Source organism: Pelophylax lessonae (genome assembly GCF_965119305.1).
Source record: "Pelophylax lessonae genome assembly, chromosome: 8".
NCBI classification, from domain to species: Eukaryota; Metazoa; Chordata; class Amphibia; order Anura; family Ranidae; genus Pelophylax; species Pelophylax lessonae.
In genome coordinates, this window is record NC_138775.1 from 137,601,081 (window position 1) to 137,626,126 (window position 25,046).

Here is a 25,046-nt window from a genome sequence, read left to right on the forward strand (position 1 = left end):
TCCATAATCTATCAATCTCTGGTCTCTGACCAAGCGAAGCTTCCGTATATGCAGGCTTGGGAAAAAGATCTGGCGGTCACCTGGGACATAGAGGAATGGGGTAGGGCAAGCTTTCGCTCCTTTCGGGGAATCGGCAGTGTACCTCTGATGGAGGCGAACCTAAAAGTGATGACTCGGTGGTATCTTGTACCTGTAAGACTACACAAGATGTATCCCTCTTCCTCTCCTCTCTGTTTCAGGGGATGCCAGATACCCGGTTCTATGCTACATGTTTGGTGGGAATGCCCAAGGTTGCGTAGTACTTGGAACAAAATTTTTCACATGATATTTAAAGTTACCGGTCACAGGATTCCTAACACTACCCCGGTGGCACTTCTACATTCAAAACCTCCTGGTATACCGAAATACCGAAACACGCACAAAAGTTGATTCACTATATCTTTCTAGGTGTCAAACTATTCATAGCGGGTTCCTGGAAATCAACTACAGTTTCCATCAGGAAAATAAGGAATAAGATCACCTGGATAATGACCCAGGAAAAGATGGTCAGCGTATTGTCCAACACGGTTAAGCGTGAGGTTATTGATTATGATCCGTCACGCAGACCGCTTTTATATGCTCATGCTGATGTTTTCCTATTGATCACCCTGTACTGTTCTTATTGGACTGTCTCTTAGTTATGTTACCCTCTCAACAATTTTGTTGTATTTCAATGCTATGTTCACTTATTTTTCTTGAATAAAAACTATTGAAAGTAAAAAAAAAAAAGTATTCTCCCCTTATATGGGCCTTAAAGAGGTTGTAAACTCCATTGAAATTTTTTTTTTTCCAACCTGAAAGAGAAACACATAATGAGCTAGTATGCATCGCATACTAGCTCATTATGAAATACTTACCTTAGAACGAGCCCCCGCCGTGCCGCACGCTTACCTGTATGACGGGCGACATGTTCAGTCGCCCATCTTCCGGGATCACGGCATCCGGCCATCTGATTTGCCGGACCCGCGATTACGTCACTCCCGCACATGCGCACGGGAGCCGACGGTCACGGCAGCGGCCATTCCTTCAGAGCGCATGCGCCAGTGATGTCACTGGCTGCATTTAAGGTAAATATCTCCTAAACGGTACATGTTTAGGATATATTTACAGTACCTATAGGTAAGCCTTATCATAGGCTTACCTATAGGTAAAAGTTGCAGAGGAGGGTTTACTTCCTCTTTAAAGGCCTCACAAAAATGGACAGAAGCAATGCCCCTGATCCCAGTACTGTTGAAGTGTAGGAGAGATCAGCTCTCCAATCTTTGGATCCTGTATCCACTTAGGTGCCAAGTGCCAGCAGTTTGGATGCCAATACCAATCTAACTTCCAGGGGGGCATGATCATAGAGGCCAGCAGGTGAGTAGGACACCTCCTGCACAGCCGCTAGGGCCCAGGTATTTCCGAAGACCATATCAATCCTGGAGCTAGATTTAAATGGATTATGCCCTAGATGCCTGGTAGTATAGTCAAACACTTGCGCCCAGTGAAGCAAATCAGGAGTATAAGCTCTGACTGGGGTTAGAGGAGTCCAGATGAGGATCTAGAGTGGAGGTAAAGTCCCCAGCAATTTATAGTCTAGAGAATTGCAAAGTGGCTAATTTTTCACACACAGTGTACAAGACCCGCTAGTTGAAGGGGGGGGGGGTAACATACAGTATATATTGCCCAGAGTATAAGAGTATACACTATCACTTTCATCACAAGCGAAAGTAAATTATACCTTCCTTCCTGATCAGTTATTAGATGTACAACCTTGTAGATGTAGCAGCCTCCTAGATAGGTGCTAGGTAGGGAGAGTAGTTTTGGCTCTAACTGCCTATCAGGAGAGCAGCAGGCAAAATATAGCTGCACTCTGCCTATCAGGGGAGCATGATCATTAGTTAGGCCTGCTCTATGTGCTCCATGAGTGATTCATCAGGGCTGAGGGAGTGTCCCCACTGTATCCAATAGTGAGGCACATTGGACAGTGGAGGAAACCCAGCCAATGACACACAGGCTTTGATACTATCCCATGTGTTTGGCACTGAGAGTGGTGCATTAAGGGATAGGGTATAAAAGCAAGGGGCACATTAGGCAGTCTTTGGGCAGGAAGCCAGGTCCCAGAAGGAGGGTGACGGCTATCTCCTCTTCTGTAGTAAGGGATGGTGGTCACAGGCAGTCGGCCTGGTGAACCAGACTGTGTGGCTGAATCCAGAGGTCCAGGAGAAGCTGACTGGCGGAGTTGGGGGCAATGGTGACTCTGGAAAAACAGTGTCCATGAGTAAAGAGCAACTTGCCCAGGGGTCTGGCCAGGAAGGGGACTACTCCAGAGTATAGAGTCAGTGGACGGGTGTCATCACAGAGAGAGAGAGAAAGGAGGTGCCAATTTAGAACCCTGAAGATAAGTATGCGACGAGCCAGAACCGCAGGGGCGACACGTGAGGTGCACGGTGGGCCGATGAGAGACAGCAATAATACAGTTCATTGGTTTACTCACGGTTAGCAGAAAGCCTCCCTGGGCTGGTCGCACAGTGAAGAGGAAGACAGCACGAAATCCTCCGGGGCACGCTCTGTGATAGGGAAACGCCAGCCAAGATGGTGGTTGAGGTGCCCGTGATGACAGGGGTGTTTAGAGTGCTTGTGGTGGCTGGGTCCCTTGATGGTATTTGTCGTGACGCCAGTACCGTTAATGGTGGTACAACCAGTTGTAATAAGGTAGGCAGTGGTAGGATACAACTCACAACTTTTACTGTGACTGGTTTTGGTTGCAGTACAAACATCCAGATAGAATACAGTCTCTGGGTAAATAGAGGAATTCTGCTGATCCACTGTTAATAGGTTTTGGTAGGTCTTTACTCAGGCTGTGGTTCAGTATAATGCTTACTTGTAAGTGATTTGGCTTCTGGTACCTTTTGAATCCAGTGAAATTTGGTGAGATTGCCAGTGGCTAAGAAATCCTTCACCTTTATTCTCAAAGGTCTGTTGCTGCCGTTTGGTGGCTTTTACCCTTTGATTTGAGCAGTTCCAATTTGTCCCTCTCTGGACTGACCTTCTGTCACCTTCACATTCTCCTTTCTCTCTGTACACTCACTTCCTGAACTGAACAACTGACCACAGATAAACCTGAGCTGGGATAGATATCCCAAAGTGGTGCTATCCCCATCTTGTGGTGGGAAGTATGAAGCACACTTGACCAGCCTATGAACAGGGATTAAACAGGTGTAGCAATGCAAAATGACATGCAATACAGCGATGACAAAGAAATAATACATTTGCAGTTCCCACGTGTCCTGAGTGGGACGCTGCATACCCCCATGGTAAAACGTGTGTCGACCTCGACACATTTTTGACTCGATGTTGTGTCTTCCTGTAAGATATAAGAGAAAGGGAAAAGCATGCATGCATAGGAAATAACAATATAACCCCATTCTTGTACTTCTTGTATCTGCAAGTAAAATGGGTTAGGCAAACATATCTCAGGCAACAACGAAATGTGTCAAAAAGGGGTGTAGTTTTTCCTCTGAAGACTGGTGATGTATGGCAAAACCAGAATAGTCCGTGATGAGATGGAAAAAGGAAAACGAAACAAAAATAACATCTCAGGAGGCTCACAGGGTATGAGTCCGTTCCCTGGGCACAGGAAAATGTCAACAGAAGAATATCACGGAGGCTCAGGTACGTGAAAGTCTATCTCCGGGTGCAAGCTTGAACGTTGCAAAACAGTAGGTAAGTAGTCCTTTTAAAAAGTCCTTTAAAGGAAATAACATGACATCACAAGTACGTCTTCTTCTCACTTTGGAACTTCAGACGATGCAAGGATGCATTCAACGATGAGATGGCAGGGCTGGTAGTTGTCTTCTCGGCTGCTGGTGTAGGAAATCCTTAAAACGGACAGGTGGTTGTCCTCTTGTAGTCCTGTCGGATCTTCGTAGCGGCTGAGTTTCTACAGGTCTTGTTTCAAGGGAACTTGGTGTCTCTTGAGCTGTAGTAGACACTTCTTGAGATAGCTCCTCTGGTTGAAGTGCGGTTGTATTGGTCTTGGCAGGCACTAAGATATTGAGCCATGGTGTAAGGAACCATTGTAAAGGATCAGAGTCTAATAATGCTTTTCCAAAAGACTGTAGTGGATTCTCTGAATCAGATGATTTTGTAGGCTCTGGTTCCATGGATTGAGTTTCCTCTTGGACAGTTTCTTCTTGAAGAGTTTCTTCTTGAGTACTTTCCTTGAGACATAACTTAAGGCGATTGCGATGTACTACACGTGATTTGTTTTCTTTGGTGATCTCATAAGTATGAGTCTCTGGATTGAGAATAGCTGTAATGGTGTAGGGTTCTCTCTCCCATTTGCTATCTAACTTGCTGGTGCGATGGTCGTTTTTTAACCACACGTGGTCACCAATTTTGAGAGGTTCTGCTTTGGCAGATTGGTTATAATCTTTTTGTTGCTTTTCATGAGCATGTTCCATGCGATGTTGAACAATTTCTTGTGCATCAATTAGACGTCTTTGGTGCTCACTCACCCAATCAGTCTTTGGTAGAGGGTTGATTGCATCAGGCACTTGTACGCCCAAAGTATGGTCAGCAGGTAGTTTACCTTGTCGGCCAAACATGAGATAGTAAGGTGTATACCCAGTAGAACAGTGAATGGTGTTATTGTAGGTGTACATCAATTGAGGCAATAGAGTAGGCCAATCACTTCTTGTAGCAGGTGGTACTGCTCTTAACATCTCAATTAAAGTTTGGTTCATTTTCTCACAAAGTCCATTCCCTTGGGGGTGGTAGGCGGTGGTCCTGATTTTCTGACAATTGTGAAGTGTACACAGTTCTTTGAAGAGTTGTGACTCAAAGGCAGATCCCTGATCTGTAAGGATTTTTTCTGGGCATCCATATGGCAATAGGAAATGTTTCCAGAAGGCATTTGCAGTTGTCTTAGCAGTCAAGTCCTTGACAGGTACGGCTACAACAAATTTGGTATAATGATCAATGATGGTCATGGCGTATGTGTAACCTGAGCGACTTGGTTCCAGCTTCACATGGTCAATTGCAACTATTTCTAGCGGTGTTCGGCTTACAATGGGATGTAAGGGTGCTTTTTGGTCATGTTTTTCATTTCTTCCAACAGCACAGGTGGAACATTCTCGACACCACTTTTCAATGTCTCCTCTCATCCCAATCCAGTAGAATCTTCTACGGATGGTAGCTTCTGTCTTCTGCACGCCAAAGTGTCCCGATTGGTCATGATACATCTCAAGAATGATTCTTGCATCTCGGCGTGGTATTAAGATTTGGTATAGACGATCCCAGGTAATTGGGTCTAAAGTTCTTCTTAATAGTAGGCCCTTCTGTAGGAAGAGATGTTTTCGGTGTCTCCAAAGTTTTGACAATTCTGGATCAGCATTTCTTCTGCGAATTCTTTCAGGTGTTCTTCCGCTGGTGAAGAAATCTTGCAGTTCTCCCAAAACTCTGCTTTCATTTTGCAGCTTGATCCACCTTTCTTTGTCCACTTGGGATCTTTGATCCACTTGTTGTTGAAGGTTAAGGACTTTTCTTCCTTTGATGGTGATAATGTCTTGTTGGGCAAAATTTTTGTAAAAAGCTGGCATTTCTACCTCTTCCCAAACATCTTCCTGTGTAGTAGGGTCTTCTTGGGTAGGCAGACGTGATAATGCATCCGCATTTTCATTTGCTTTTCCTGTTCTGTATTTTATGGTGAAATCGTAGTTAGCTAGGCGTGAGGCCCATCTTTGTTCCAATGCTCCCAACTTAGCGGTATTAAGATGTGCTAGCGGGTTGTTATCTGTGAAGGCAACAAATGGTGTTGCGGCAAGGTAATCTTTAAATTTTTCTGTAACAGCCCACACGAGCGCGAGGAATTCCAATTTGAAGGAACTATAGTTTTGGTCGTTTCTTTCAGTACCTCTAAGAGATCTACTAGCGTAGGAAATTACTCTTTCTTTACCTTCTTGTACTTGCGACAGGACAGCTCCCAGACCTTTCTTACTAGCATCTGTGTAGAGATGAAATGGCTGCTGGTAATCTGGATAACCTAGGATTGGTGGTTCTGTTAACTTCTTCTTCAGGAGCTGGAAGGCAATTTCTCTTTCTGTGTTCCATTCAACTGGTATTGGAGACTTTTGGTACCTCTTAGGATGTCCTCTCAGAAGTTCTAGTATTGGCCCCGCAATTTGGGCAAAATGAGGAATAAAGCGTCTGTAGTATCCTGCGAAACTGAGAAAACTCCTCACTTCTTTCACTGTAGTAGGAGTAGGCCAATTTCGGACTGCGGCTATCTTCTCTGGATCCGGTTTAACACCTTCAGAGCTTACAATATGCCCTAAGTATTTGACTTCTGACTTCAGTAGATAGCACTTAGATGGTTTGACTTTGAGTCCATGTTTAATGAGGATTTGAAAAACTTCGGCCAAATGTTTCAAGTGATCTTCATAAGATTTGGAGTAGATGATGACATCGTCTAAGTACAACAGGACGGTTTCAAAATTTTTGTGTCCTAAACAACGCTCCATTAATCTTTGAAAAGTTCCGGGCGCATTGCAAAGTCCAAAAGGCATGCAGTTGAACTCAAATAGGCCCATAGGGGTGGTAAATGCAGTCTTCTCACGATCTTCTGGTGCCATTGGTACTTGCCAGTATCCACTGGTTAAATCAAGAGTAGAGAAGTAGGCTGAAGATCCTAAAGCTGTCAAAGATTCCTCTATGCGTGGTAAAGGGTAAGCATCCTTGTGGGTGATTTGGTTAATTTTTCTGTAATCCACACAGAATCTGATGTTACCATCCTTTTTACGTACAAGGACTAGAGGTGCAGCCCATGGACTATGGCTGTCTCTAATGACATTGGAGTCCTTCATCTCTTGGATCATTTGCTTTACGGATTGGTACATAGTTGGTGGTATAGGCCGATATCTTTCCTTGATCGGTGGGTGTGAACCTGTAGGGATGGAGTGCTTGATGATATCCACTTCTCCATAGTCTGTGGAATGCTTACTGAAGGCACGGTGAAGCTCCTTCACAATTTAAAGTACTCCCTCAATTTGGTTTGCTGGTGTGGAAGCATCTCCCACATGAAGTTCTTTCCACCAGGATGTGTTTACATTTTGGTCCCGTGGGTTCTGTCTCTTGGTAATTTGCTCTGTGGTAGTTGTAGCCACACTGATGACATCTTGAAAAGTGACTTGGATTAGCTGTGCAATAGGACGGTGTTTTGTTAGTGTTACACTGCTATCACTCAAGTTTAGGAGTCGAATAGGCACTTTACCTTCAGAGACAGTTACTAGGCTTCTTGCAGCTCTAACTAGAGGATAGTCTTCCAAAACAACAGGCTCTACCAGGGCTTGGTAGTCTTGACCTTGAATTCCGACTACAGCTCGGCACCACAGGAGAGTTTCGGTGTTGGGTTTGAGGATCACAGGTTGCTTATCCCGGATGCGGGCACAGCAAATTTCTCCTTTTTCGTTGGTGAATCTCTGTTGCGCATTTAGTACACGGATGGTTTGTTGGATCACCTTCTTAGAATCAGGAGAGGCAGTAGGCACTAACTGGTGCAAGGCTTCTAGCATCTCAACATAACAGTTCCTGAGGACATTCATTCCTAGGACTATTGGAGGGTTAGGGTTATTGTCTCTGACTTGTACCACAATAAGGCCTTGTCGAGGCAGTGTAGTTCCTCCTACTTGAATGGTAGGTTCCCAATAACCATGGACTGGTACGGGTTTGCCGTTACTGGCTATGAGACTCAGCCAGGATTCTGGAGGCTGGGTAAGCTGATTTTGATCCCAGTATTTTTCAAAGGCTGCTTGTTGGATAGTGGTGACTTGGGATCCGGTGTCAACTAGGGCAACAAAAGGAACTCCATTTATTTGAAGTGCCACTTCAGGACGGGATTCAACGTATCTTGGCATCCAGTGGGGATCTTCTGGACCTATTGGTTTAACTCCCGAGGGGTGGTCCTTGGCCTCGGGGGTTTCCCTGTTTAACTGCCAGCAGGTTGCTTCTGTATGGCCTGGCTTGTGACAGTACGTGCAGATAGGCCGCTTAGGGGTACTAGTGCGGTCAGGGGGGCGTCTGCCAGAATTTCTGGAAAAAGTCTCTCTATAATTAGAGGGGAAGAGTCTTCTGGACACAGGTTTCTCATCCTCTAGCATTAAGGGTTTCTCCCATTGTTCCAACTTTTGGTGGACTTTCTCCAGACTTTTAGTCAGGAAATGGACTTGCTCAGTCAAGGCGGCAACTGCGTCAGGAACTGGAGCTTGGGTTGCCTGACTGACTATAGGTAAAGACTTTACAGGGGTAACCAGCTGTAATACAGGCACTTCAACAGATCTAACAGGTTCTGTTGGCGGGCTTTTCCCTAGTATGCTGATAGCTAGTTCTTTGAAATCTAAGAAGGTAGCTCCTGGATGTTGGGCGGCTAACATTCTTAGCTGGCTCTTTAGATTGTCTGTATTAACGCCCTCAATAAATTGTTCTTTCAGGGTTTTGTCCTGATTCTCTGCCTCACGGGGGTCTACTTGGACAACAGCTCTAAGGGCTTCCTGCAAAGATAATGCAAAGTCTCTGAGTGACTCACCAGATCGCTGTTTCTTGCTGAAGAACCTCATCTTGACCTCTGACATGGTTCTGGGTTCAAAGGTGGTGTAGAGACGTTCAAAAATCTGCTCCATGGTCTTTCTCTCTGAGCTCGGCCAAGATTTCACTTCTCTGAGCGCAGCTCCTTCCAATTGAGCAAGAAGAATCTCCATCTGTTGCTCTGAGGATACCGGGTACAATCTGAACACAGCAAGAATTTTTTCTTTAAAGTCCATTAAAGTATGAATTTCTCCAGAATATCGTGGGAACCAGGGGGCCCCAAAATAATAAGGCATGGTTAAAGGCATTAAGCTTGGTGCTGCAGCGGTTCGTATTGTACTGGGACCGACTGCGGCTGCTGCAGGGGGTCCGCTGAGGTCAGGCTGCACGTCATCTTCCTGCACAGACATGGTGACAGCAGGTGAATTATAGTTAGGTAAGTCAAATGCGTTTTTAGACACTTTTTGTACGGCGTTGCTATGGGCAACCGCTGTCTTGCGGGTGTATGGCCCTTTAAGAATTTTATTCCAGCTGAATACAACGCTGCAGCAATGTTGATTTTGGGTCTCTGGCAGAGTTCCTGCTATTAGTGCTCCTTATAGTTAGTAGAGGCAAATGACAGGTTGCGATTACTGCTCGGACGGCAAGCAATGCAATGTTTTCTCTTCTTTTGCTCGCATGCAAAGTCTCACGACTTCTGGGGCATGCGCTTGTCACACTCTCCTCCCAGCATTGACACAGCAAAGGTAAGGCGGGCTGGCTGGACAATTTTGCATAAATGGGTGGCACCAAAATTTCCAGCTCTTCAGGGGGTGTCACTAACTTATCCACAATGATGGCGCAGAAATTTTTAAACATGAAGGCCTCCGGCAGCCATTTTAAGTGAATAGAAACAGTCAATTCAAATACAGCAAGCAGTTTTGTTGACACACAAATGTCTGATTTCCTCTCTTTGGATGCTGCGATTTTTATGCTGATAACTGGGATAACACTTCCATGCGACTTTGAAACAGTTTAAACAGTTCTGTGGCCCCACACAGTGTGCAATAAGTAAACAGTCTCTCAATTAAGCAAAGGGGCTTATTCTGATGCGACAGTCTTTTAGATAAGGCACAGGGGTTAATAATCCTGTTCGTGACGCCAAATTTTTATGCGACGAGCCAGAACCGCAGGGGCGACACGTGAGGTGCACGGTGGGCCGATGAGAGACAGCAATAATACAGTTCATTGGTTTACTCACGGTTAGCAGAAAGCCTCCCTGGGCTGGTCGCACAGTGAAGAGGAAGACAGCACGAAATCCTCCGGGGCACGCTCTGTGATAGGGAAACGCCAGCCAAGATGGTGGTTGAGGTGCCCGTGATGACAGGGGTGTTTAGAGTGCTTGTGGTGGCTGGGTCCCTTGATGGTATTTGTCGTGACGCCAGTACCGTTAATGGTGGTACAACCAGTTGTAATAAGGTAGGCAGTGGTAGGATACAACTCACAACTTTTACTGTGACTGGTTTTGGTTGCAGTACAAACATCCAGATAGAATACAGTCTCTGGGTAAATAGAGGAATTCTGCTGATCCACTGTTAATAGGTTTTGGTAGGTCTTTACTCAGGCTGTGGTTCAGTATAATGCTTACTTGTAAGTGATTTGGCTTCTGGTACCTTTTGAATCCAGTGAAATTTGGTGAGATTGCCAGTGGCTAAGAAATCCTTCACCTTTATTCTCAAAGGTCTGTTGCTGCCGTTTGGTGGCTTTTACCCTTTGATTTGAGCAGTTCCAATTTGTCCCTCTCTGGACTGACCTTCTGTCACCTTCACATTCTCCTTTCTCTCTGTACACTCACTTCCTGAACTGAACAACTGACCACAGATAAACCTGAGCTGGGATAGATATCCCAAAGTGGTGCTATCCCCATCTTGTGGTGGGAAGTATGAAGCACACTTGACCAGCCTATGAACAGGGATTAAACAGGTGTAGCAATGCAAAATGACATGCAATACAGCGATGACAAAGAAATAATACATTTGCAGTTCCCACGTGTCCTGAGTGGGACGCTGCAAGTACAAACAGGAACACTCATATTTTCTTCATTCAAGTGGCAGGATGAAGCAGCGGCCTTGCCGCACTCTCAAGTAAGATGTCCTCAATGCTATGAATATTTACTAGTTGGAGTATCCCACTCATCCTTTCTCCTATCCCAGTTCTAAATAAAACTACAAAACAACATCCCCTGGTCTCATCATTGACTGAACCAAGGACTTAGGGTACAAATTTTCTGCAACCGGTTGCTATGGGTAACCCAGGGGAATCCTAAAGGTGTAATACTCAGCAATTCTCTAGGGGGCAGTGCTACATATGCAAGCGATTTGTTTAGTAGAATAGCTACCCCCTTGCATAACTGGAATATGTTGCATGGAATGATTGTTGTACCCAGGGTCTGCGGAGAGCTAGAATCCTTTTACCCATTAGATGAGTTTCTTGTAGGAAAAAAACATGGGGTTTATGATAGTTGAAGTATTTAAACATTAACGCTCTCTTGTTCTTATCATTTAGACCCTGGACTGTAAGAGGAGTTCAGCCAGACCCAAACAGGCGTTGGCCCGCATGCGCGGGCACAAGAAGAAAGGTGCATGCACGCATTGGTGCCAAACAGCCTATTTAGGCTGAATAATGACAGGAGCACATTGCTGAGTGGTCTTTTAGCTTGTTTTTGTTCACCTGTGCCCTGACCTGCTTCCTGTTTACCTGTGTGGGATTTGGCTTGTCCTCGGCTCTCCTCTGGATTCCTGCCTGCCTACCCGTGACCTCGGCCTGTGTTTTGACCCGAATAATCAGTCCGCCCTTGGATGAGATAGTGTTCAGGAGTGCCCTGAGGATGAGGGAGGCACTGTGCGTCTTATAATGGAAACCCCCTGTGTACCCTAAGGATGAGGGGGGCACTGTGCATCTTATAATGGAAACCCCTGTGTGCCCTGAGGATGAAGGGGCACTGTGCATCTTAGAATAAAAAACCCCTGTGTGCCCTGAGAATGAGGGAGGCAGTGTGCATCTTATAATGGAACCCCATGTGTGCCCTGAGGAAGAGGGGGCACTGTGCGTCTTAGAATAAAAACCCCCTGTGTGCCCTGAGGATGAGAGAGGCACTGTGCGTCTTATAATGGAAACCCCCCCCCCCCCCGGTGTGCCCTGAGGATGAGGGAGGCATTATGCGTCTTATAATGGAAACCCCCTGTGTGCCCTAAGGATGAGGGGGGCACTGTGCATCTTATAATGGAAACCAACGTGTGCCCTGAGGATGAAGGGGCACTGTGCATCTTAGAATAAAAACCCCTTGTGTGCCCTGAGAATGAGGGAGGCAGTGGGCATCTTATAATATAACCCCCTGTGTGCCCTGAGGATGGGGGGGACACTGTGTGTCTTATAATGGAAACCTCCTGTGAGCCCTGAGGATGAGGGAGGCACTGTGCGTCTTATAATGGAAACCCCCTGTGTGCCCTGAGGATGAGGGAGGCACTGTGTGTCTTATAATGGAAACCCCCTGTGTGCCCCGAGGATGGGGGGGGGGGCACTGTGCATCTTATAATGGAAACTCCCTGTGTGACCTGAGTGTCACCCTTCCTCTCTCCCTCACCCCCCTCTCTCTCTCACTTCTGCTCTGTCTCACCTCCTTCTCTAACTCCCCTCTTTCATCTCTCTCTCGCTCTCACTCCTCTCTCTCTCTCTCTCGCTCTCTCTCTCTCCTTCACCCCTATTTCAGCCCCCCTCAAACCCCTCCTCTCTCTCACCCCATCTCTCTCTCTCCCACCCTCCTCTCCTCCCCCCTCACCTCCCTCTCTCTCTCATGCCTTTTCTCTCACACCTCTCTCTCTCCTCCCTCTTTCTCACCCCCCTTCGCCCCCTTACCTTTTATCTCCTTCTCTCTCCCCACCCCCCCGCCTCCTTTCTCACTTCCCTCTTTCTCCCTTCTCCTTCTCTCCCATTCCTTCTGATCTCCCTCATTTCTCTCTCTCCTATTCCTATCTCTCCTTCCTCTCCCTCCACCTCTCTTCCTCTAATGTGCCACACTTCTTTCTCTGGCATTGGGGCCCAAATTTTGATCTTCTGCTCAGACCCACTGCTTTCATAAAACACCCCTGGTTGCGTCATAAAAATAGCTGCTGTGGGTCGGCCATCTTTATACCTGGAAGCTTTTACGGAAAAAAAGCCAAGAACTTCCATGCATGCTATGCTGCAGTAGATATTTAAATGCCCCCTCTATTCAGTTGAGCTTCAATATATAGGTGGGGCTTTGTGTGGGAGTGGCTTAAGTGTGGGTGGCGACACAGGGGGCCCCATGATCTCCTGTTGCCAGGGTTGTCAGTCCACCCCTGATCTCATCATTCTTCGAAGCGAAGGCTCAGCTCTATGACAATCACCAGCGATCTGCCACAGCTGAAGCAACAATACATGCACTGCAGCGAGGTCACTGCCCTGACGAAGACTATGTCACAGAATTCCGTAGATGGGCCTCTGATGCAGGCTGGAATGATGCAGTCCTACGGCATCAACTCCGCCTTGGCCTGTCAGAAGGCCTTAAGGACGAACTTGCCAGAGTGGGTAGGCCCGGTTCCCTTGACGGCCTCATTGGTCTCGCTATCCAACTTGATTGCAGGTTCATGGAGAGGAGAACGGAAAGAGCCTGTAGTAACAGACCTACCTGGATGTTGCCATGAGTAACATTAACTCTGGCATCTCTTCCATCTATCAATATTTCCACAGCCTCTGGGGTAGAACCAATGCAACTGGGGCTCTTGCGCTCTCCACTCACCATCGAGGAGAGATTGCGAAAAACCCGGAATAACCTAAGTCTCTTTTGTGGGGAAGCAGGGCATTATGTTTAGAACTGCCCTGTTAGGCCTAGTAAGTCCAAGGCCGCACTCTCTTCTTACCATGCTAACTGTTCTGGGGGAGACCGATCTACTCAACTCTACTAATCTCACTACAAATGCCCAAGAAGAACATCCAAGTCCCAGCCATCATTGACTCTGGAGCTTGCACCTGCTTTATGGACAGTGACTTTGCTCAGGGTCATCAGATTTGCCTGCAAGCAAAGACCCGCCAGCTATCTATCCATCTAGCAGATGGATCCCATCTTAAATCTGGGCCTATAACTTGAGAAACCTGCCCACTACTAGTTACAAGTGCACAAACCTCAGATAAACTGGGGAACAGGGGAAGTGGTATTTCCATCCACCTATTGCCTACAATGCTGCTTCCAGCCTAGTCCTGTGGAACCTGCACCTCTTCTGGGTCTACATCCTGATCTCTCTATATCACAGCTTTGTGCCCTTGGCATACCATGAATACTTGGAAGTCTTTAATAAAAGAAAATCAGACATCTTGCCACCAGACCATCCAAATGACTGCCCAATCGAACTTTTACCTGGTGCTGAGATACCTTTTGGGCACCTCTTCCCTCTTTCTGAATTAGAACTTTAAGCACTAAGCCTCTACATTGATTAAATCTTAGAGAAAGGCCTCATTCGGCCCTCTACGTCCCCCGCGGGGGCTGGTATATTTTTTGTTGAAAAGAAGGGTCACTCTCTGAGCCCCTGTGTTGATTATCAGGATTTAAACAAAGTCACTGTCAAAAACAGATATCCTTTGCCCCTGGTTCCTGAACTATTTCAACGCTTTAGGGCAGCCACGGTATTTAACAAACTTGAATTATGAGGAGCATACAATCTAGTATGGGTTCGCGAAGGGGAAGAATAAAAGATGGCCTTTCACACCTGATTCGGTCACTTCGAGTACCTTGTCATGCCCTTTGGATTGTGTAATGCTCCAGCCACCTTTCAGCTTTTCGTAAATAATATTTTCAGAGACTTTCTTGACCTATTCATGATTATATAGCTTGATGACATTCTTATCTTTTCAGTTATAATCGAAATGCACCGTAAACATGTCAAAAAGGTATTCGGCCACCTAAGAGACCATGGACTGTATGCAAAGGCTGAAAAAATGTAAATTTGAAAAAGAAACAATCCAATTCTTAGGACTTGTCATTTCTACCTCAAGCATCTCCATGGATTCCCAGAAGGTTAAATCTATCCTTGGATGAGTAAGACCGCATCTGGAATATGCAGTTCAGTTTTGGGCACCAGTTCTTAAAAAGGATATCAGGGAACTGGAGAAAGTGCAGAGAAGGGCAACTGAACTGATGAGGCATGGAGGAGCTCAGCTATGAGAAAATATTAGAGGAACTGAATTTATTCTCTCTTGAGAAGAGGAGATTAAGGGGGGATATGATCAACATGTATAAATACATAAGGGTCCATATAGTGAAATTGGTGTTGAGTTGTTCACTTTAAGGTCAACACAGAGGACAAGGGGGCACTCTTTAGGTCTAGAGGAAAACAGATTTAATCTCCAAATACGGAAGGGTTTCTTCACCGTAAGAGCTGTGAAAATGTGGAATAGACTCCCTCCAGCGGTGGTTCTGGCTAGCTCACTAGATTGCTTTAACCACTTGCCGACCGCCACACGAACATATACTGCGGCGGTCAGCCCCTCACAGGCAGAGTGACGTATCGGTACATCACTAGCCTGGGAGGGTCTGGGGAGCGAGCGCGCGCCGCCGACGGCGCGCTCCCGCTCCCGCGTGGTCACGCACCCCCCCGCGCGCGTGTGACCGGCGGACCCGATGTCCGCCGGTCACTCTGCGATCGTCGGGGGAGAGGGAGAAAGGCAGGCAGCTTGTGTAAACAAGCTGCCTGTCAGTTCTCCCTGTGTAGAGACACTGATCATACGGTTCTACTATGTAGAACCGTTGATCAGTGTAACTACACCTCAAGCCACAGCCAATCACAGTTAGAATCACGCCCCTAGGGACACACACAGCCCCTCCCTCTCAAATAAAGTTAACCCCTTCACTGCCAGTGTATTTTTACAGTAACAGTGCATATATATAGCACTGATTACTGTAGAAATGTCACTGGTAACCCCAAAAGTGTCAAAAATGTCAGTCAAGGGTCCGATCTGTCCGCCGCAATGTCGCAGTACCGCAAAAAAAATCGCAGATCGCCGCCTTTACGCGTTAAAAGAAAAAACAACAAAAATTACAAAAATCTTTCCCTTTGTTAGTAAACGCGATAACTTTTGCGCAAACCAATCAAAATACGCTTTTTGCGATTTTTTTTTACCAAACATATGTAGCATAAAACAAATTGGCCGAAAATGTTAAAAAATTTTGATTTTTACTTTTTTTTTTTTTGGGAATTTCATATAAAAAATGTGAAAAATATTGTTATTTTTGCAAAATTGACGCTCTTTTTTTGTTTATAGCGCGTGATCAAAAAATCGCACAGGTGATCAAATACCACCAAAAGAAAGCTCTGTTTGTGGGAAAAAAAGGACGTCAAATTAGTTTAGGTACAGCGTCGCACGACCGCGCAATTGTCCGTTAAAGTCACGCAGTGCCGAATCGCAAAATACCCCCTGGTCTTTTAGCAGCCAAATCCTCCGGGGCTTAAGTGGTTAAAAAAGGTCTGGATTCTTTCCTGGGTGTACTTAATATACAGTAAGTGGGTACTAAAAATTATTTTTAGGTAAAGTTGATCCAGGGAATATCCGATTGCCTCTCGGGGGATCAGGAAGGAATTTTTTTCCCTTGCTGTAGAAAATTGGATAATGCTTTGCTGGGTTTTTTAGCCTTCCTCTGGATCAACTGCAAGTATAGGATTTCGTATATGGGATTGTATGGTTGGGTTTTCAATATTGGTGTTTTTATTTTTGTTGGTTGAACCAGATGGACTTGTGTCTTTTATCAACCTGACTAACTATGTAACTATGAATGGCCCACTCCCACAGACAGGAAGAGCACCCAAAGATTCATTGGGTTTGCCAACTTTTACCGCAAGTTTATTAAGAATATCTCTGCTATTATCTCTCCAGTCACCCAGCTGATGAAGCAAAATACTCGTTTTCAATGGACACTGGCAGCACCATCTGCATTTGACCAGTTAATGTAAAAACTTTATTTATTACAGCACCTATTCTATGACATCCAAACCCTGCATCACCATATATCCTTGAAGTGGATGCCTCAGAAAATGCTGTAGATGCCATCCTGTCACAGCGTCAAGGTACAAAGTCCCTTCTTCAGCCTTCTTTTCTAGGAAACTCAGCCCGGCAGAAAGGAATTATGATGTGGGAGACCGGGAGCTGCTGGCTATAAAGATGGCCCTGGAGGAATGGCGCTACATGTTAGAAGGAGCAACTCATCCTATCCTGATTTTTACAGATCATAAGAATCTAGAGTACCTCAGGACAGCCAAACGGCTAAAACCACGTCAAGCCAGGTGGGCATTATTCTTCTCCCGCTTCGCCTTCCATATTACCTACAGACCAGGTTCCAAGAATGGCAAGCCTGATGCGTTATCCCGCATGTACCCAGAGGATGGAGAATGTCACCAAGTAGACACAATCCTGCCCGCCCAAAGCTTCTTACTTCTGCAAGTGGATTTACAATTTACCTCCAGGTTCTGGAGGGCCCTCTGCAGAATATTGAGGACTGAAACCTGCTTCTCCTCAGCCTATAACTCACAAACGGCCAAACGGAGCAAACAAACCAAACCCTGGAGCAATATCTCCAGTGTTTTTCAACTTTTTTTTCAAGATGACTGGGCGTCGCTTCTACCCCGGCAGAATTTTTATATAATGACGCAGTCTGCTCGGCCATGGGACAAGCCCCATTTCTTGCAAATTATGGGTACTTCCCAGTCTTTTTACCTGACGTGATGCCTGATGTCCCCGCACTCCAGGAGAGAGCAAAAATCCTACAGTCAAACAAAAGAGTGTTGCAAGATGCCATTTCCAAAGCACAGCAAGACAAGAACATTTTTGACAGGAAAAGGAGAGGAGACCTAAACCTCAAATGAGGAGACTAGGTTTGGCTATCCACCACTAATCTAAAACTGTCATGCCCATCCAAGAAATTGGGACCTAGATATATTGGTCCATTCCCTGTTAAGAGACAAAACAACCCAGCAGCCTATGAACTTTTACTCCCAGAAACGTAAAAAAAAATCCACCCTGTTTTTCATGTATCCTTGCTAAAGCCCGCAAGACTGGACCCATTCCCTGGTCGTGAGTCAGATCCACCACCACCTGCAATCGTCGATGGCAGTGCTGGGACAAGGTCATATGGTGCCCAGGGCTAAGATGGCAAACTGCGCCCGCCCCCTCAGTTCAGCCGCTTGATCGTTCTTACAGGCTTCTAGTGGCTTGCACATGCGAACCCACCCAGTTGTGTGAAAATAGCGAATGAATATTCGCTATTATCACACTGACTCGTCTCCCAGCCAATCAGGAAGCGGGTCGTAAGACCCCTTTCCTGATTGGCTAAAAAGAGACATGATTTTACTGGCCATTGGCCAGGAAGAGGGAGGGGACATACGGCTGAGGAGAAGACACAGCGGCGCTCGGTGAAGGAGCAGGTAAGATGCCGGACAGCCAGCCATCCATCCAGCCATCCGTCCTGGGAATGGGGAGGAAGGAGGGAGGGGGTGGTAGAGTAGATTGCAGGCCAGCCATCCATCCCGCGCGGGGGGGGGGGTGTTGGTTTTAAAGCCCCCCCCCCTTAATTTTTATTCACCAGCCGCCACTGTCTCTATGGCTCTCAGAGGCCCGGGCGCGACATTATGTCATCACGTCCGGCCTGGCAGTTGTATATACTGCCATGATCTCGGATAGAAAGGCCGGGATCTTTTTTCTCAGTCTTTCCTGCCTAGAGGAGAGATGTAGGGACTTTTAAACCTCTGATCTCTTTGCAAAGAGGACCTCTCATGCCCTGTTCTTATTACGAGGGATATTTAAAATGACTTGTATTAGGAACAAAAGTGATAAAAAAAAAACTGAATTTTTGTAAAATCTTACAGTAAAATTCCTTTCTCTGAGTCCTCCGACAGTCGCCGCCCACTCATTCAGTCTTCACCAATGGGTATTGACTTCCTATCTATAGGAGCAAGCTAGGCATAAGACTTGTTAAAAACAAAGTAATCTACATAGACACACCTAAGGGGCTGTTCCACTGGTCCAATACCCCCTGCTATCAGCATTCCCAACTCAGTTTGGTAGCAAGCAGTTAAGTCCACAAGAACCCCAATAGAGGGGCGGGGGCGGCGACTGTCGGAGGACTCAGAGAAAGGAATTTTACGGTAAGATTTTACAAAAATTCAGTTTTCTCTTACGTCCTCCGACAGTTGCCGCCCACTCATTCAGTCTTCACCAATGGGATGTCCCAAAGCAGTGTAGACATGAGGGGTGGGAAAACGTTACCGTCATAAAGGCAACGCAGTACCCACGTCAGAGAAAGGAACCTTACGTGAACAGAAAGGTATCCTCTGGGTAACAAACTGGAGCAACAACCCAGGAAGCAAAACACCAAAGGGGAAGAAACAACCCCAACCGACAGGGATAGGCAACGGCCTGACCCCATCAAGGCACTGCCGCACACAGAACTTTGCGACCAAAGGAGGCATCTGCTGATGCCAAAACATCAAGTTTGTAGAACTTTGAGAAGGTGTGCACAGACGACCAAGTCGCAGCCTTGCACACCTGGGCCACGAGGCCTGATGCCGGAAGGCCCAGGACGCACTCACCGCCCTGGTAGAGTGCGCCTTGACAGGGAACGGCGGAACCCGTTCCTTAATGGAATAGGCCTGTACAATCTTCTGTCTGATCCATTTAGAAATGGTTGCCACAGACGCAGCCATACCTTTTCGAGGTCCCTCGGGGAGGACGAAAAGAGAATCCGATTTCCTGAATGATTCAGTAGACAACAGGTACACCCTAATCACCCGTACCACATCCAGGGCGTGCAGAGCAAACTCCTTAGGATGCTTAGGATTCGCACACAGCGAAGGTAAGACAATATCTTCATTAAGGTGTAAATCCGAAACCACCTTGGGAAGAAAGGATTGGTTATTTCGCAAGACCACCTTATCCCTATGAACCACCAGGTAGGGGGAGCGGCAGGACAGGGCCGCCAACTCTGACACTCTGCGAGCAGATGTGATTGCCACCAGAAAGGCAACCTTTTGCGACAGCACAGGCAGAGGGATCTCCCCGATGTTTTCAAAGGGAGGACGATGCAAAAACGGATAGGACCAAATTCAGGTCCCAAGGAGGTAGAGGCGCCCTCCGAGGAGGGGCCAAGTGACGCACACCTTGAATAAAGGTGCGAATCAAAGAGTTAGACGCCAAGGGACGCTGAAAAAGGACAGCCAGAGCAGACAGCTGGCCCTTGATCGTGGTCAACGCCAGGCGCTGATCCACCCCAGTTTGTAGGAAGGTCAACACCCTCACCACCGAATAGGAACGAGGAGGGAAACCCCTAGATTCACACCAGGCAAAATAAGCCTTCCAAGTGCGGTAATAAATCTTACCGGACAAGGCTTTCCTAGCCTTGAGCAAAGTCAGAATGACCTCAGACGAGAGACCCCTGTATCTCAGGACCTGACTTTCAACAGCCACTCAGTTAAAGCCAGTGACTGTAAAGCAGGATGGAAGATCGGTCCCTGCGACAGCAGATCGATCGTCTCGTAACGGTAGCCGCCATGGAGGCTCGACGGCCATTTGAATGATGTCCACGTACCACGACCGGCGTGGCCAGTCCGGGGCCACCAGAATCACCGACTTCGGTTCCGAGACTAACCTGCGCAGGAACCTGGACAACAACTGAATCTGGGGAAAGGCATAGATCAGATGATACCGGTGCCAAGGCACCACCAGCGCATCCGAGGCGTCTGCCAGCGGATCGCGCGCCCTTGCCACGAACCTTTCCACCTTGTTGTGTAGCCGGGACGTGAAAAGATCCACATCCGGAGATCCCCATTTCGCACACAGCATCTGAAACACCTCCGGGTGTAGGGACCATTCCCCCTGGTCCAGGGTCTGGCAGCTCAGATAATCGGCCTGCCAGTTCTCCACACCCGGAATGTGAACTGCCGAGATCGCCGAACTGACCAATGGAGCAGGCACAGCCTGATCGCTCGCAATTCCTAAATGTTTATCGGTAGGGAGGATTCCTCCCCCGACCAAGTGCCCTGGGCAGACCGGTTGCCCAGCACGCCACCCCAGCCTGACAGGCTAGCATCCGTGGTAATCACAGTCCACAGCAACGGCCGGAAGGATTTCCCCTCCGCTAAGGCCGGAGACTGGAGCCACCACAGAAGATCCAATCTGGTTTGGCGACTCAGAGACACCCTCAGGTCCAAGGACTGGGGGAGCCTGTCCCACCTGGCCAGTATCTCCGCCTGGAGAGACCTCGTGTGAAACTGTGTAAACGGTATGGCCTCGAAGGCCGACACCATCAACCCCAGGGACCGCATACAGGTCCTGAGTGACGAGGCTTCGTTGTCCCTGAGGGACCTGACCTCGTCCTGTAGGGTCCGGAGCTTGTCCTCCGGCAGAAACACTTCCAGGACCATCCCAAGATACGGGAGACGAACCAAAGGAGACAAAGTCGACTTCTGAACGTTGATGGTCCAACCGAACTCCTGGAGCGTCTGAACCGTAGTGGACAGATCGCGCAGCAGGCTCTGACTGGCACTCGACCTTAACAGGAGATTGTCCAGATATCCCAGGACCGCAATGCCCTGAGCCCGTGGCAGGCCCAAAACAGGAGCCAACACTTTGGTAAACACCCTTGGAGCCGAAGCGAGACCGAAAGGTAACGCCACAAACTGATAGTGTTCCTCCGCGATAGCGAATCGGAGGTACCTCTGATGACCTTCGAATATGGGGATGTGCAGATATGCATCCTTTAGGTCGATGGAGGCCAGGAAATCTCCCGGACTCAAGGAGGCCACTACCGAATGGAGGGATTCCATGTGGAACTTGTGAACGCGCACAAAGCGGTTCAGAGCCTTCAAGTCCAGAATTGGAGGACTTTGCCCTCCTTTCTGGGCACAGTGAACAGATTTGAATAAAACCCCCGAAACCTGTCCCGATGAGGCACCGGGACAACAACCCCCTGGGCGAGGAGATCCTGCACCGCCCGATGCAGATCTTGCAACCGATCAGAGGTCAAATGAAGATTTGAGGGAAAGAATCTGTCCGCCGGCCGTGAAAGGAATTCGATCTTGTAGCCCGATCAAATGATTTCCTGAACCCACCTGTCCGGAATCCGGAGCAGCCAAGGTTGGAGGAAACCGTGCAGACGTCCCCCCACCCCTGAAACAGGTGAGGGGGTCCCTTCAGGCAGTGGCGGACAGAGCCGCCGTGCCAGTCTGGGCGGCCTTTTGCTTGCCCGCCTAGGGCTTTCTCTGGCCACCCTGGCCCTTGAAGGGTTTTCCCTTGTCCTGAGACTTAAAGGCACGAAAGGACCCCTGATTTGGTTTAAAGGAAGGGCCCCGCTTACCGCGGAATAACTTTCCCTTAGGATTCTGGGGTAGCAGAGTGCTCTTGCCCCCAGTGACACCTTTAACCAATTCATCTAGGGAATCTCTACTGGCCCTTTAAGCGCACAGCGAACCCACCGCAGTACACCGCTATGAGGACTATGCAAGCAGACCCCGCAAGTAGGAATGAGCTGACAGCCAGAGATATTCCCCACAAAAAACAGCAAAGACAGACCCCACAAATGTTACCACACGCCTGCCGATCTCCACTGTAGAGAAAAGGGAAGTGATGTCACTGCAGGAGGCTGAACTAGGAAAAACAGGCTAAGGAAAAATGGTTGCCCATAGAAAGTAAACGGGAGGCTCCGGGAAAATGGCCGCTGACATGTGCTCAGAAGAACACATTGCCACACACAAGATGGCACCAGAAGGCGCCAAAACACACTACATACATCGCTGCATAAGCGCCCACAGTAAAGCCAGCAGCATGCCCACACCTAAAATGGTGGACCAGCGGTTTTCAACCCCGCAGCGGTCGCCACACATGTCTGTACCCCAAACACACAATACAGTGGCACTCAGGAGAGGGACCCCCACAAACCCCCACATAGCGCTCCAAGCGCGGTACAGCCCCCGCAGGGACCGAGAGGAAGGGAGCCCAAAAACGCACAGACATGAGGGGATACCACAGACACATCAGACTGCCATCCCCAGACAGAGGCCCCACACAGGATGTTCTCACTGTACCCGATGGCATGGGCGCATCTCATCGATGGGAAGCGGTGGGGGTGCCGTCAGCCAAAAATGCAGGACGCTAGCAACGCACGGAACCGCGGTTGAGACGTCCAAGCGAGATGGCAACCTCGTGGGCTTTCGTCCCTGAGGACAGGGACAGGTCGTTTGCGAGGCCAGGGTGTACGCATAGCCTGCTAAACACTCGATGGCGGGCTGGGACTCCATAAGGCCCTTGTCCCGGAACACCAGGATGACCAGTGCGACTCCCAGCTCCGCAACGCCGTCTTCATCTGAAGATCCAACTAACTAAAAAGCTGGCAAATAAACAGCTAGTAGTGCAAAGAAAAAACATTTGCAGAAATAAAATCACAAAATAGAAGAAGAAGGCTGAGACAATAGCCCCAGCACAGGGAAGCCTATCTTACTCCTTAACTAGGCAGAAGACAAACTGAGTTGGGAATGCTGATAGCAGGGGGTATTGGACCAGTGGGACAGCCCCATAGGTGTGTCTATGTAGATTACTTTGTTTTTAACAAGTCTTACACCTAGCTTGTTCCTATGGATAGGAAATCAATACCCATTGGTGAAGACTGAATGAGTGGGCGGCGACTGTCGGAGGATGTAAGAGAAATATATATTTAAAAGGAAAGTGTAAAAATTGAAAAATAAAATAAACAATAAAAAATAAAAAAAAAACACCCCGTCCCCACGTGCTCGCATGCAGAAGTGAACACATACGTTCGTCGCGCCCACATATGTAAACCACATGTGAGGTATCGTTGCGAATGTTAGAGCAACAGCAAAAATTCTAGCCTAAGACCTCCTCTGTAACTCTAAACTGGTAACCTGTAAAAAGTTTTAGAGCGTCGCCTATGGAGATTTTTAGGTACCAAAGTTTGGCACCATTCACCGAGTGGGCAAATTTTAAAGCGTGACATGTCAGGTATCTATTTACTCGGGGTAAGATCATCTTTCACAATATACAATAAAATTAGGCTAACTCTAGTGTTTTGGATTTTTTTTATTCATGAAACTGTTATTTTTCAAAAAAAAAAAAAAACACGTTTGAGAAATTGCTGCATAAAAACATAAAAAAGTTGCAATGACCGCCATTTTATTTCCTAGGGTCTCTACAAAAAAAATATATATAATTAGTAATTTTTGAGCAAAAAAAATGATGATTTTTACATTTAGAAGAGGAGTGCTAAAATAGGCCCAGTATAGAAGCGGTTAACGGTCCCAGGAACCTCTTATGGCAAGTGGACCCACCGTTCAGGAAACAACATTACAGATGGTCCCCAAAATACAAAAGCCTCGCTCGCTGTAGGGTAAAAATCTTTAAAAACATTGTTTAGGGTATACAATATTGCACTTACAGCAAGAAGAACATGTAATGGCTAATTGCAGCTACCTGTCCTTCCGTGATTCGAGAAGCGCTGTGACGTCAGCTGACGGAGTGATGTGCTGATGTCACCGTGCTTCTCGAGGTCTTTGCAATCTGGTAAGCAAGCACTTTATCTATGGTGGAGGTGACTGTAACAGGATCACTCAATTGAAGGTGGCAGATAGTGCGAATGTTACCAAAGAACCTTTTTTAGCACATTGGGACTTTGTGTTTATCACTGGTGTTTGACTCAATTTGTAATATGCAGCATGAGGGGGTCAATGTATTCCCGCTGGTCACTGTATAACCCCTTTGTGCTGTATTAGTGGCACCAGTGTCAGTGTTACTGACACTGGTGCCTCTAATGCAGCACAAAGGGCTAATGTATCAGTTACCAGCGGCAATACATTAACCCCCTCATGCTACATATTACAGAAATTAAATATAACTGGTAAATAACCTGCTCCCCTCAGCCAGAAAGAAATGGAGAGAGATGGAGGAAGGAAGGCAGGAAGAAAGAAAGAAAGGAATGGAGAGAGAAAGAAAGAAAGAAAGAAAGAAAGAAAGAAAGAAAGAAAGAAAGAAAGAAAGAAAGAAAGAAAGAAAGAAAGAAAGAAAGAAAGAAAGAAAGAAAGAAAGAGAAAGAAAGAAAGAAAGAGAAAGAAAGAAAGAAAGAAAAAGAAGGGAATGGAGAGAGAAAGAAAGAAAGGAATGGAGAGAGAAAGAAAGAAAGGAATGGAGAGAGAAAGAAAGAGAGAAAGAAAGAAAGGAATGAAGAGAGATGGAAGGAAAAAAGAGAGAAAGAAGGAAAGAAATGGAGAGAGATGAAGGAAGGAAGGAAGGAAGAAAGAGCGAAAGAAATGGAGAGAGATGGAGGAAGGGTTCCCCTTACATCAGAATACTCACTGGGAAGCAGAAGATAGAAGGGAGGGAGTGGATGGATGGATCAGGTT